The 14382-nt window shown below is 52.9% G+C and overlaps 1 protein-coding gene across 1 annotated transcript in view; it reads right to left on the bottom strand.

Annotated features, from left to right (window-relative positions):
• The window catches only part of RALB (RAS like proto-oncogene B), a 43739-nt gene extending 43287 nt beyond the window's left edge, over nucleotides 1-452 (bottom strand). Inside the window, exon 1 of the mRNA XM_003990699.5 lies at nucleotides 300-452. The gene's annotated coding sequence lies outside the window, so the exon portion shown is untranslated. The remainder of the gene's footprint in view (nucleotides 1-299) is intronic.
• Nucleotides 453-14382: the final 13930 nt, after the last annotated feature.

Below are 14382 nucleotides of genomic sequence, written 5' to 3' on the forward strand. Positions count from 1 at the left end.
AGGAAGTGGAAGCAGAGGCCATTTGTGGGAAAAGGGAAGGAGCGGCGAAAAGGGAGAGGCTGGGGCGCCGCCCCCATTTCCTCAGTCCCGGGCCGGCTGGGAAGCCGGGAGGCTCTCTCCAGGGGACCTGCCGTGGCCGAACGGGGCCGACAACCCCGTGTCGCCCTCCGCCTCCCTCCACAGCCTACGCGCAGGGCGCGGGGGCAGGCGGTCACCGAGCGCAGGGCGGTGCACCCCACTTCCCCAGCCCGCGCCCCACCCCGCCCGGAGCGGGCCTGTCGAGGCACCGGCACCCTTACCTGGGACCCGTCCCGCGCCGCCTCGGCCGTCCGCACCGATCCCGCAGCTCTTAAGCCTGCCCCACCCTCTCCTTCGCCTCCACCCGGGGCCGGACCCCAGCAGTCCCCTGCCGATTTGTCATTGAGCCTCTGGCTTGCTTCCCCACCCCCCGAGCGCGCCCCCGGCGTCGCCTAGGCAACCCCGCCTCCCGGGAGAGCGCGCTTTCCTTCCGCTCTTGCCCTCCCCATGGAGGCCACGCCCACTAAGAGCATATTAGCCAATCCGAAGCGAGGCCCAGAGGCTGGGGAGGAGGGTTTGCCAATAAGAGGCCGCCTCAGTCGGGAGGGGCGGGCTCGGCACGCCTGCCCCGCCCACCTCTACTTCCTCCTGCTTTCCGCGGGCGGGCGGCCGGCCGGACTTGCTGCGCGTGACCGCTGCTGCAGTGGAGTAGAGCTGGTCTGGGGACTCTGGGCGTGGGCGGGTGGAGGGCGCTCCAGTCGTGGATTTAGGTCAGAGTGAGGCCAAACTAGTGGAAAGCAAAAGGGTAGGGAGGACCGATAGAGAAAAACCAAAATTGCGATGCATCGCGGGAGTGTCTAAGGGTCCAGGCTGCTGTCCGGACGCCGGCCTGGGGCATCTGAGACAGCGGAACCTCCGCCTGTCGCCACGACTCGCTTGGCTAAATGACATCCCATTAGCTGTAATGGGGCTACTTGTCCAATGCCTAGTAATAACTTGATCCAGATCACATACAAGGTTCCGAATCCTAACCCCAGATTCCCGGAGGCAGGAAGTGCAGTGGGCTAGCACGGTACAGGCAGGTTTTTCACCCACAACCTGCCCCCCTCATTGTCCTCCAAATAATACAGGGAACTTGTAGTTTTCTACCCAAACAGGGCTTCACCTCGGGTTGATTTTCCTAACTATCCGCCCCTCCCTAGAGCTGAATCCTCTCCAACCCTGCTCAGCAGGATGTGTGGCCCCACTGACCCCTACACAAACCTCATGGCACGTCACACCGTATCACAATTGTTCAAATGCCCCCCTGTATAATCTCTAGGAATGGAAACTCGTGTTCAGGTTGATATCCACAGCAGCTAGCTAATTCTTTCCTTGTTAATAATTATACATTAGAATACATGTGTATTATATGAGAGGCTTTGTGCCTTGATTAGATTGCTGTGTAAAGCAACGAACACATGCAGGCCCTCCACCAATAGCTCCCTCAAAAGGCACAGAAGCTTTACCTTAGTCTTCAGTAACAGGCTTACCAAAAAACATTTAACGAGAAGAATATCCCAGTGTTACACTATCTTACATATTGTTTTATCTTTCTCATATCTTTCTCATAAGTCATTGCATGACTTAATGCATGCTGAGTATATGAGAGAAACTCTGCTAGGTACTAAAAGGGAGAAAGGGAGGAGGTGTCTCAAAAAGGAAGCTCTCTAATATTTATAATCTAGAAGGGGAATCAGACCCAAACCTCTTCCTATGGAGTAATGATTAAGTGCACAGGTTTGGAATCGGGAACCGTAGGTTCAAAGGAGGACTCTACCATATAACTAGCAGTTATTTTAGGAAGTGACTAAACCTCTGTGGGCCTCAGTTTCCCCAGCTGCCCAATGGGAGCAGTAGCTCCACTAGGAACTTGGGAGTGCTAGGATCTTGGTGAGTGCTCAACAAATGTCCGTTTAAAAATATTTTTTTAGGGGCGCCTGGGTGGAGCAGTCGGTTAAGCGTCCGACTTCAGCCAGGTCACGATCTCGCGGTCCGTGAGTTCGAGCCCCACGTCAGGCTCTGGGCTGATGGCTCAGAGCCTGGAGCCTGTTTCCGATTCTGTGTCTCCCTCTCTCTCTGCCCCTCCCCCGTTCATGCTCTGTCTCTCTCTGTCCCAAAAATAAATAAACGTTGAAAAAAAAATATTTTTTAGTGTTTATTTTTGAGGGGGGGGCGGGGCAGAGAGAGGGAGACGGAGAATCTGAAGCGGGCTCGGCACTACCAGTGCAAAGCCTGACATGGGGCTCAAACTCACAAACCGAGTGATCATGACTGGAGTGGAAGTTGTATGCCCAACCAACTGAGCCACCCAGTTGCCCCAACAAATGTTAGTTTAAATAGTGATTACCTCCAGAGGACGAAGCTGTGGAAAGAACATTCTAGACACTCCCTCCTTCAAAAGTATTTACTGCGGGGCGCCTGGGTGGCTCAGTCAGTGAAGCGTCAGACTTCAGCTCAGGTCATGATCTCATGGTTGGTGAGCTGGAGCCCTGAGTCAGGCTCTGCGCTGACAGCTCAGAGCCTGGAGCCTGCTTCGGATTCTGTGTCTCCCTCTCTCTCTGCCCCTCCCCACTCATGCTCTGTCTCTCTCTGTCTCTCAAAAGTGAATAAACATTAAAAATTGTTTTAAAAAAATAATCTGGCAAACAGGTTTGCTATTCAAAAGTATTTGACTGAGTATTGCGTGAGTCTTTACTGCTTTTAACAAATATTTTCACTTCTCCTTTCTGGGCACCAGGTAGGATTGAACTTTCTAGCTCCCTGTGTTGGGTGAGGCTCTAACCAATGACTTGTGAGTGGAAGTAACACATAAATTATTTGGAGACCAGAGGACTTATTTGCCAATGCGAGACCCTCCATCGCTCTTGTCTCTTTGGTATGGCCGCTGAGAACGTTCGGGTCATAGCTGTTCCATCAGCCTGGGACCCTACAATGTCCACAGCGCTCCCCCTGCCAACCTGTGGTGGACATTTAGCATGACCGATAAACAAACCTTTGTGGTCTGAGGGCACTAGGATTTGGAAGTTGTTTGTTTACTGCCGCATAGCCTAGCCTGCTCTGACAGATTCAAGGCCCTCAGGTGTGCTCAGCTGGGGACACTGTGGTGAACAGCTCAGAGGACAGGTAATAAGCCAGTAGACAAACAACTCAGTAATTACAAATTGTGTCATTACAAGTTCCTTGAGACTGGGTAGCAAAAAAAGGTCTCTATTAGGAGGTGACATTTAAACTATGCCCTGAAGGATGGAAAGGAATCAATCTCGGAAAAGGTTGGCAGTTGGAGGAAGGGGAGGGGAATATCTCGGGCAGAAGAACAAGCATGAGCAAATTCCTAAGGCCGAAAGAAACTGGGTCCTCTTTGGAACAGACAGGAGGCCCCGGTGGAGCGCCATAAGCAGGGAGAAGTGAGACCGCACAAGGGTAGAGAGGGAGGCAGGAGCCAGATTAGGTGGCGGCTTCTAGGTTATGATAAGGAGATGGGAATTTATTCCAAGTGTGACGGGGAGCTGCTGAGGGGGTTCAAGCCAGGAGGGTGACATGTTTGATTCAGGTTTTAAAAAGACCTGTAGTGTGGAAAATGGGCTGCAAGGGAAAGATGTGGGAATGGAAGTTAGGAGGCTGTCCCAGGAGTCCAAGCAAAGTGGGGTTCCACAGGAGCAGAGGCTAGAAGGCTGATCTTGTCCTCAGATAACAGGAGACGTAGGGCAATTGCAGGGGGAGGGGAACAAGAGGGCTGACAACTAAACCAGGGGTTCCTCCTGCCAAATCCCAGACGAAGCAGGGGCGGGGTTGAAAGTCAGGGGCCCCCAGAGGTGCTCTGACCCCAGGGAGATGGTGCTCAAAAGCCAGGCAGGAAGAGATGTGGAACAGACAGCAGACCAATTTCCTAGCATGTCAGCTAGCATCAGACACTTGTTCTCGTGAGCCTCCAGTATTATCTAAACAGATGGTGTTGCCGGACAGAGTCTGACAAGCCCTAACATCACTGTGGACCCTTGGTACTTGTTGTCTACCTGGACTGGAAAACAAAGGGTGCCACTAATCTATACATGGAAAAACAAAAACCACTCTTGCCTCCTGATGGTCATGGAAAGAATCTTACTGTAAATGGCAAAAATAGATGGAGATTATCTTTAGCACTTGGGTCATCTTCCTATTCTGTGCTTCTCTGCCCCTCTGTGCCCGTGTGTTTTCTCCCCACCTCCTGTGACCTCATCCTGTTCTCAGGACCAGGTCTCACAGTCTCCGTCACATGTAGGACTAAATGACTAATGACAGCTCAATGGATACCCACCCCTTCCTAAGCATTTGGGTCTCCAGTCGATCAAAACCTGAAGTCCTAGGCCAGGGGAAGGATTCAGGGGAGGACTGGAGATCTTTAATTCAGAACTACTAGAATGGAGTGATTTATCCCTCCTCAGAAAAAGGGTCAGACTCCCGAGTCTTCGCTCAAGGTGCCAGATAAGGGTAACACACGATTAGAATCCTCTCCAAAGCCTGGGTACCGTCCATCCCCAAGCCTTCCTCTCTTTGTAGCTGTTTGCTAAAAGCTACAGAAAAGCCCCTAGCATTTACTTATTCCCAAACAAATTCAAAATGTTGACTTTGTTGCTCAATCTAGGTATTGCCGCTATAAAAGATTTATTAGGGGTTTAAAAAACCACTCTTTGCTATGCGTCTTACCGAGAGCCTCTCTTTCCTCATTACTATCTTTCTATGTGGTCGCTGCAGCCCCAGCCAGTCAGCAGGAGCTAACCAGCTGTTCCTGGGAATTGTTCTGCTGGAAAGGCAGAGGCCTCAGCAATTAACTAGAAGTTGAGCTTTCCTCTTCCAAAAGAAATTAATCTACTTGGGAAATGCGTTAGGAAAAAAAAAAAAAAAAAGAGTGACTTGTTTCTAAATTATTGAGTTAGCTAGATTTATCTTTCTGCCATCATAGCTTACAGAGAGTTATCTCCCAGAAAGGAAGTCAAATCTGTCTTGTCATTAAAGACTAAGTCTTCATCATTCTTGCTAATCCCCATGACATGCCAGCTCATGTTCTTCCCGGCTCCCATCTTCGTGGAGACACACGCTCCCTGCTCCAGAACACCTGCATGGTGAACATCCACCTTAGATCGGGTGCTGACCTCCAGGCAACCAGATAAAAGCCCCTGCAGGGGGAAGGGCACACGCGAAGCCTCATGGCACAATCTGTGCGGGTGACAAGCCCAGTCCTGGCACTCAGGGCCATAAATTGCGGGAAGCAATCTACTCTCCGGGTAGTTGTGTAGACCCGGCCACAGCAGCTCCGTGGGAAGGGCCAGCTGGCCAGAGGTTGGAATTCTGCTCTCTGTCCCTCGGGACCCACTCCTGCCTGCCCTCCCCTCCCACAGGGAGGAGGAGAGGCCCAGAACTCAGAAGGGACATGTTTGGGCCAAGTGAGGCTGTGGGGAGCCTCTCCACAGAGACCAAGGTCCACCCTCCTCTGAGGAGTTCAGGCTGGCACCGTGCCAGGTCCTGTGCCCCGCACTTTATAACTTCATCATGGCATCCTTCATGAGGGAGTCTAAGAGGGAGCTGTGATTTCCTATTTACAGATAGGTCAGTGAGGTTGATAGGCAGATGAGGCCTCAAATCAACTGTGCCTGACAACAAAATCCATACTCTTTATCACAGTCTCTACCACCTTCCCAGCAACAATTGCAAACTGTGTGACCCTGGACAAGATACCTCCCCTCTCTGCCTTCGGTTTTCTCTGTACAGTGACAGTCTCAGGTCTACACCGAGCACCCACAATGGGCAGGAGCTGTGCCAGGCACTAGCTGTCTGGGACCTCTAGGGTCTGTGCTCTAACGCCTCCTAGGTGGGCACCCGGATAAGGAAGAGGCCTTTGATAGAACCAGCTCAGCTCCTAACTGTGGAAGTCCCACAGAACTCCTGGCCCCCCACAGTGTTCCTACCCCCATTTTATCACAGCCTGAAGCCACCTCCAGGAACTTCCCTGGAGGAGTGGCTGGTATGTAAAAGCAAGGCTAAAAAATATCTCCCTAGATCACTTGATGCTTAAACATAGGATATCGGGACCTTCAGTTAACCAGAAATTGTAGCTGATGGCTATTGTCAGCCACTCACATTTAAATAGAATTCTTTTAATCCTTCCTGGTACTGAGGTATTATACATCAAAATGCCTGCTATGGTGGCCCATAGTAAGCCTCAACAAATACTTGTTATGGATGGATGGATGGATGGATGGATGGATGATGGATGGATAATGGATAGATGGATGAGTGGATGGATGGATGGATAGATGGATGGATGGATGGATGGATGGATGGATGAGTGGATGGATGGATGGATGGATGGATGGATGGATGGATGGATAAGTGGATGGATGGATGGATGGATGAGTGGATGGATGGATGGTGAGTAGATGGGTGGATGGATGGATGAGTGGATGGATGGATGAGTGGATGGATGGATGGATGAGTGGATGGATGAGTGGATGGATGGATGGTGAGTAGATGGGTGGATGGATGGATGAGTGGATGGATGGATGGATAGATGATGGATGGATGGGTGGATGGATGGATGGATGGTGGATGGATGGATGGATGAGGGAACAGTTGGAGAAAGTTTGATTGGGAGACTCAAGGAAAAGGGCATGCTATTCATGAGTTGGGGTGCCCTGGTAAGGTAGGCATGAGATGGCAGGAGACGGAATTTGGCAGCCAGAGGGCTGTCTGAGGGTCTGGAGGATATAGGCAGGAGATGGGGAAGGCACACACAGAAAACAGTAGGCAAATCTAGAACACAGACCCCAACACGTTGACAGTGTAGTCTCCCACCGTGGGCTCCGCATGGCACACAGAGCAGTGTCAGGCACACAACAGGTGTTATCACACTTGGTAATTAGGGCCCCTGCTGTCTGCCTGGTCAGCTCACACTGGGTAGTGGCTGGACAGAGTCTGCCTCGTGGGTCTCAGCAGAGCTGTGACAAGCTGGGTCTGGTACCCAGGCCTTTGGCAGGCCTTTGTCTCAGGCCTTTGTCTGAGGTCAGGAGGCCCCTGTCCTGCGACACCCAGAGAGACCATCCTCCCGCCTCTTCTCAGTTAACAAAGCCCCAAGGCTAGGGTGGCCACATCAAGTATAGGTGCAATACGGGCGACACACTTACACTACAAATTACTCATTGTTGACCTGCAATTCAAATTTAACTGGACATCCTGCATTTTTACTTGCAAAACCTGACAACCTAGCCCAAGCCCAGGGATCTCTGGGTGGGCAAATCTCAGTGGCCCCACCCACTAACATGGTCAAAGCCCCCAGGTGCTGTGCTTGTCAAGAGGGGAGGAACTGAGTCCCGGACAGAGGGACTCCCCCCAAGGCATATAACATCTCCCCAGTGGGGACAGTTGAGGGACTTGAATGAAATGGTGTGTGGCAGGCCTAAGCCACAGGGAGGAGGGGGTGTTGCCCCTTCAGGTCCAGTTCTTTCCCCATTGCTTCCTGCAGCCTTCCTCCTAAGGAAGCCCCCCTCCCCTCTCCCTTCCCCCCCCCCCCCCCCCCCCGCAACCTGCACCCATTCATTCTCTCAGCATATAATGACTGGGAACCTCTTAGGGACCAGGGTAACAGTGGCAGATCAGGCATGACCTCCAGCCTTACCCAACCTCACTTCATCTTCTAAGAAGCCTCCTTGACGACTCAGGCCTCGCTGATCTGTCCATATAGTTTCACAACCAATTACATGGCTCCTTCTGTTCTGCTGTCTGAGGAGTGTGAGGGTGGGTCCCCAACAGAAATCCTAAGACCCCAGCAGACAGAGTGCCCAATGCTATAGTATGACACAGCTCTTGCCCAGAATGTAAGAATGATTTGAGTCCTGGCCTGTCACCTCCCAGCTGGGGGCCTTGGGCAAGACTTGTCATGCCCTTGGGGCACCTGGGTAACTCAGTAGGTTAAGCGTCTGACTTCAGCTCAGGTCATGATCTTGTGGTTTGTGGATTCGAGCCCCGCGTGGGGCTCTGTGCTGGCAGTCAGAGCCTAGAGCCTGCTTTGGATTCGGGGTTTCCTTCTCTCTCTGCCCCTCCCCTGCTCACACTGTCACTCTCTCTCTCAAAAATAAATAAATGTTAAAAAAAAAAAAAGACCTATCATGCCTTTAGGCCTTAGTTTCCTTGTCTGCAAGGAGAGAGCTGTTCCATGGAGGTTGGTTGGGGGTTAAATAATACAAAGCAAAGTGCTTGGTGCCTATATTCCCTGTAGGAGCCCCTTGGTTTCCTTTACTTCATTTTGCTTTGAGTTAACTGCTTATATTGTCTTTAATTACGGTAAATACACATAATATAAAATTCACCATTTTTTAAAGGGTACAGTCCAATGGCACTAAGCACATTCATACTGTTGTGCAAACACCATCCGTCTCCAGAACTAAAGAGCATCCTGCAAAACTGAAACCCTGCTCTCATTAAACACAAGCTGCCCCTTCCCCGTTCCCCCAAACCCTGGCAGCTGCCTTCTTTCTGTCTCTGCGAATGTGACTACTCTAAGTACCTCCTATAAGCGGAATCATACAGTATTTGCTTTTTGGCAACTGGCTCATTTCAGTGTCGCATCACGTCCTCAAGGCTCACCCATATTGTGGCGGGTGTCAGAATCTCCTTCCTTTTGAAGGCTAAATAATACTCCATTGTGTGTGCACCACACTTTGTGTATTCACTCGGGTGGACCCTCGGGTTGCTTCTAACTTTTGGTTTTTGAGAACAATGCTGCTGTGAACATGGGTGTGCAAGTATCTCTTCGAGCGCCTGCTTTTCCATTCTTTTTGTGGGATTTCTGGATCATGTGGCAGGTCTATTTTTAATTCCTTGAGGAACCGCCATTCCATTTACATTCCCACCCGTGGTGCACAAGGGTTTTCAACTTCTCCACATCCTCACCAACACTTATTGTCTGTTTGCTGATAGTAGCCCCCCCCCCCAACAGGAGTGAAGTAGCCATTTTCTCCATTTGGGGACCCTGCTCTCAGCAGGCACTCACTCCATGGATGCTTGTCTCATGAACTGGATTCTGCCCTGAGCTTTCTCCACTGGTCCTTTGCCTCCCTAGGACCAAACAGGGGCTGTTTCTCTCCCTGTGGGGGACCTCGGGCCCTGTGGCTCTGGGGGATTATGCACAGCTAGAGCCACCTCCGTCTACCTCCTTGGGCAGGCTCGGGGAGTATGGAGAGGGGGCAAGCACATGATGCAGGGTTTTCTCTCACCATGGGTCATCACGGCCCCGGTGGCTTTGTCTGCTGGTGCAGCACAGCGACGTGCCCTGTCAGCTCTGATGGGGCCAAGGACAAACACAGCCCTGTGACTGATGGAGCCTGGGTCCTGCGGCTACTGATTCCTTTCCAGCTTCCGGTACTGACTTTGCTCCTGTTCCCAGTTCCCAGTAGAGACGCCTTCCCTCCTCCCCTGGAGCCCAGCTCTCACTGCTCTAGCCAGAGACTGAGCGGGTGGTGGCCTGAAATCCCACCATGAGGGCCCCATCTCCAAGTCCCCAACACTCAACACATGGGGCCCGGAAGCCGACCTCTCACTGACTCAGCAGCACACAAAGGAGAAGCCACCCCCAAGGAGGCTGGCATGTGAAAAGGGTAGCTCTGATGGAGAGAAGGCCTGGAATGAGCTAGAACAAGACTGGGGATGGCAGCCTGCTGTTCCTCCCTTTGAAGGGGATGCTTTAACATGCTCTGGACTCAGAGACCTGGCAGGGTCCAACGCACAGCTCCATCAATACATGCTGTGTGACCTCACACAGGCTCTTTCCCTCTCTGAGTACTTCTAGGTACATGAGGACAATAACAAATGAATCACAGGGTTGCCCTGTGGCCTTTCAGAGGAATCGGGGTCCTCCTCACTGTACCAGGGGGATCATACCCACCCGACTGCCACCATTTAATGCAGAGTTCCTTCTCTGTCCAGCCTCACGACCTCAGCTGGCTGAAATCCCCACACACTTAGACCATCGTTTGGAACAAAACATGAGATTCAGGGATAACGGCCTTCCTTTTTCTGACATGATCTGGCTTGTTCTTAAGGGAAAAAACAGCCCCTCTGTAGCACCGGCTCCACACCACCCTTTGTGTTTGGGCTTCTAGGGAAACAGCAGTCCGATGGTGGTTTCCTTCCAGGAGCCCCTCCCTCCAGAAATTCCCCAACAGCTGCCAAACCCACTGATAAGAAAAGTGAGCAATTTCCAGAAAGAGGCCAGCACTTTTCAGAGACGTGGAACAGAGGCAACGCCTCTCCTGTGACTACCCCGCCCCTGCTCCCCACATACACAGTCCCGGGTCACCTGGGCCATACTCGCAACAGCACAGGGCCTCCTGGAATGCACCAAGGAGACATGGGACAGATCAGCCCTGATGAGGGATGAGACGGTCATCCCCTCCACCGCTTGTCGCTTCTGCCCCTGCCCCCAAGTCCTGGGCATTAAGACTACGGGGGCCAAGGGGGCACCCGGTGGCTCAGTTGGTTAAGCATCAGACTCTTGGTATCAGCTCAGGTCATGATCTCATGGGTTGTGAGTTCAAGCCCTGCATTGGGCTCTGTGCTGACAGCTTAGAGCCTGCTTGGGATTCTCTCTCTCCCTCTCTGTCTCTGCCCCTCCCCTGTTCGCATACTCTCTCTCTCTCTCTTTCACTAAACAAATAAACTAAAAAAAAAAAAAAAAAAAAAAGTGACTGGGGAGCCTGGGTGGCTCAGCCAGTTAAGCGTTCGACTTCAGCTCAGGTCATGATCTCACAGTTGGTGAGTTCAAGCACCGCATAGGGCTCTGTGCTGACAGCTCAAACCTGGGGGCTTACTTCAGATTCTGTTTCTTCCTCTCTCTCTCTCTCCGCCCCCTCCTGCTCGCATTCTGTCTTTCTCTGTCTCTCTCAAAACTAAATAAACATTTTTTAAAAATTTAATAATAAATAAATAAGTAAAAAATTTTTTTAATTAAAAAGACCATAAGGGTCCAGGGTGGGGAGGTGTATTGGACACCCGCTATATACCTGGAACTCAGAGTGACAGAGATTCTGGCATTCGGAAAGCGTCCATTTAGCCATTATTTATTGACCGCAAACCACCTGCCAAGCATCGTGCTGGGCATTAGGGCACGAGAGTGAGCACAGCAGACCCTCCAGGATGCAGGGCTGGGAGCCCGAAGGAGGGGGAGGCCGTCTTTGCCCGCCGTCCCGCCCCGCCCTCCAAGCCCCACCCCCATGTCGCTGGTGTGCAAAGCGTCTGTACACTGCGCTCCCTGAAGCCCCCTCAACTGCGGGAGCAGAGAAGACCACGGGAACCCCAACAGAAGAGCAAAGTCCGCGAGGGGGAACCCGCCCCGCCAAAGACAAACAAGGTGCCCCGTGCAGCTCGTGATCATAGCCAGGAGCGCAAGGAAGTGGGAGCGCACAGGGAAACGAAAGCCGGGCGCCCTAAGGAAAGACCCATCCATCTTCCTTACCCAAGGCCGAGTCAAGACAACTCGAGAGAGAGAATCCAAATATCCCGCCTTTTATCCCAGGAAGGGCGACGACAATGTGAGGCTTCGGGTGGCCGGGGGCCTGGACCAGGGTCTCTGACTACACCTGAGTCAGGGCCTCCCGCATGTACCCTCCCCTGGGGTCAGCAGCCTCTCTCCCCCTCCCGGCCTCCCCTCCCCACCTGCCTCCTCTCCCAAACCCGCTCCACACCTCATTGTCATCAGGAAGGGCATTGTCCCTCAACACCTTCAGTGACTTCCCGGCCTCTGCCTCCTATAAAGTCTAGGCTGTCAGCTACAAAAGCCAGCCTGCCACAGCCTCCATGGCCTCCTTGCTGCTCCCCAGACAGCACGGAGCACTCCAGGTATCCCCCACTCATTCCTACTCCTCCTCCTTCTACCCTACCACCTTCCCTTCCTCCTTCTCCCCTGCTGCTCTCCATGGTCTCTGGTCCACCTCCAAACTCAGCCAAGCAGGGGGCTTCCCTTGCTACCCCACGCCTCTCTGTCTGTATCCTGGGGCCTGGCATAGAGCAGGAAAAGACTGAGGCATTTATTGAGTACCACTGTGAGCTGGTCACTGTCATGAAGGCCATCTCAAATAATGTTCACAACAAATCCGTGACATTGTATTGTCCCAATTTACAGCTAGGGAAACTGAGGCCTCAGAAGAAGAGAGGATTTCAGAGTGAAGAGTCACCACAGTAGAGTGAAGTAGGCAGCCAGCTGTGTCCAGAGCAAGGTGGAGCTTGAATTGGGCTTGAAAAATGAAGAGAATTCTAGCAAACCCAAAGGAGAGGGGTCAGAGATGGCATTCAAGGCAGGGGGTACTGAGAGAAACAAAGGCCCAGAGGTGGGGAAGCCCAAGAAGTGACTTGGCAAAGATACATATGACTGTTGAATGGAGGAACCGGGGATGTATGCAGAAAAATCTATCGGGAGCAGAAAGCCTGGACTGATGAGGAGAACACCTGCTGGTCCTGGAAACGGGGAAGCTTCTGAGCGTGCGTCGGCCGTGTTTGTGAGAAGGGAAACCCTAGTGACAACTTCCACGTACAAAGCTCTTCCCAGGAGGTTGAGGGGCCAGCGTGAGAGACCCTTGAAACTCAGCCTGCAGAGATGGCTCTGGGAGGCAGAGATGGCTCTGTCCTCACCTTCCGTGACTCCCTTCTCCTCCTCCCAAGGGCCCTCCTCCCATGCTGGGCAACCCTTAGCTCAACTTCCCTCAGCCCTTGCTCTGGTCGCTGGGGACTGGGGTCAGTGTTCCTTAGGGAAGTGAGTGTGTGTGTGTGTGTGTGTGTGTGTGTGTGTGTGTGTGTTCTGTGTACACCCATGCACACACGTGCTCATGCCCTGGGAAACCAACGGGTTTGCCTCTTTCTCTGAGACCCACCTGAGATCTGCACACAGCTCTGGCTCCCAATAAGCTGACTGGCTGCAGCAAAAGCACCCAGAGCACCACCAGGCAGCATAGGGGAGCACATGCCCCTGTTGAATCTGGAGAACGACACAGGAGTCATCAGGGAAACCAGGACCATTAATTAGCCCAGTGACTGATGCAGGACTTCTGTCTCACATGGGTGGCCAACCCCACTCAAAGGAAAACTCCGAGTAGGCAGAAGAAGTCCCCAGATGGTTACAGTTCATGCTCACTGCCTTTTCTCCAGAATGATCACAGTGGAAATATGCTTTGTGCCCCAGCCTCCGTGGTTCCAAATCAGCCCCGGGGATCCCGTGTATCCCAGACTCTTTGTCTGTAATGAGGCCTCTGCCCCCCAAGGCTCTTCCAGGTGCTTGGCTCTGACCCTGCCTGACACCGCAGCCCTTGAGTGGACCACGTGAGGCGGCATCCTTAGAACTGCCTGTGGGCTCAACGGGGGCTGTTGCTTGGTGTGCAAGAAAAGGGGGTCTGGAGGAACTTGTGGGGACACAGCTGCCCAAGGAGACCCTCACCCTGGATACTCCCCCACTGCACTCAGGAGGGAGGACGTGGCTCAGCGGGGCAAGAAGCCTCGCGGGGGGTCCTGTCCTACTTGGCGGCAGCCCTCCCGGAACTACAGCTACAGCACACAACCTGGCTCTTCTGTCTTAAGTGATTGAAGACCTGGCCAAACCACCGGTCAGACAGATTTCCCCCCAAGCCCCACATTAATTGGTTTTTGGATTCCACAACCCACACTGCCGAGCCGGAGCTCCTGGGTGTCCCACAAGGGCTTAGATGTGGAGGCCATGACCCTGAAGCCTAAAGCCGGCAGACACCTGGGCTGTGCCCGCCTGTGGAGCAAGCCTGGAAAAGCAGCTCTGGGGGGCTGTGCCCAAGGTGCCCGGGCTGGCAGGCTTCCAAGCTCAGGGAGGCCCTGCGGGACAGGCGCTGGGCCAGCCACCCCGGTGGCCACTAATGAGCGGATGTGTTCTGGGTTGTCTCCCCTGGTGGGGCGGGGGACAGCTGCACCTGGGCTGAGAGAGCCTGAAGCTGCCTGCCTTGCCCTCCTCCTGGGATGACCCAGCTCGGCCTGGGCTCAGCAGCAACCTGTCCTTTCAGCTCCAGCCTGGCAGAACCAGGCAAAGGCGGGCAAAGCTGTCTGCTGCCCTTCCTTCTCCCTCCCTCCCTCTCTCTCTCTAATATTCCTTGGGAGAAAGGAGGTGTCTGGGATTTTAGTTATTCCTACACCATGCTTGGAACATAGTATGTGCTCAATAAAAACTACTCTCTCCTCCGTCGGCGATGAGAGGCCATGTACTGAGGGTTCAGAGCTGGACTCTGGAGTCAGACCACCTGTGCACTCTGGCTCTGCCTCTTTCTAGCTATCTGAGCTTGAGCA

The sequence above is a fragment of the Felis catus genome, chromosome C1, assembly GCF_018350175.1.
Source record: "Felis catus isolate Fca126 chromosome C1, F.catus_Fca126_mat1.0, whole genome shotgun sequence".
Taxonomy (NCBI): domain Eukaryota; kingdom Metazoa; phylum Chordata; class Mammalia; order Carnivora; family Felidae; genus Felis; species Felis catus.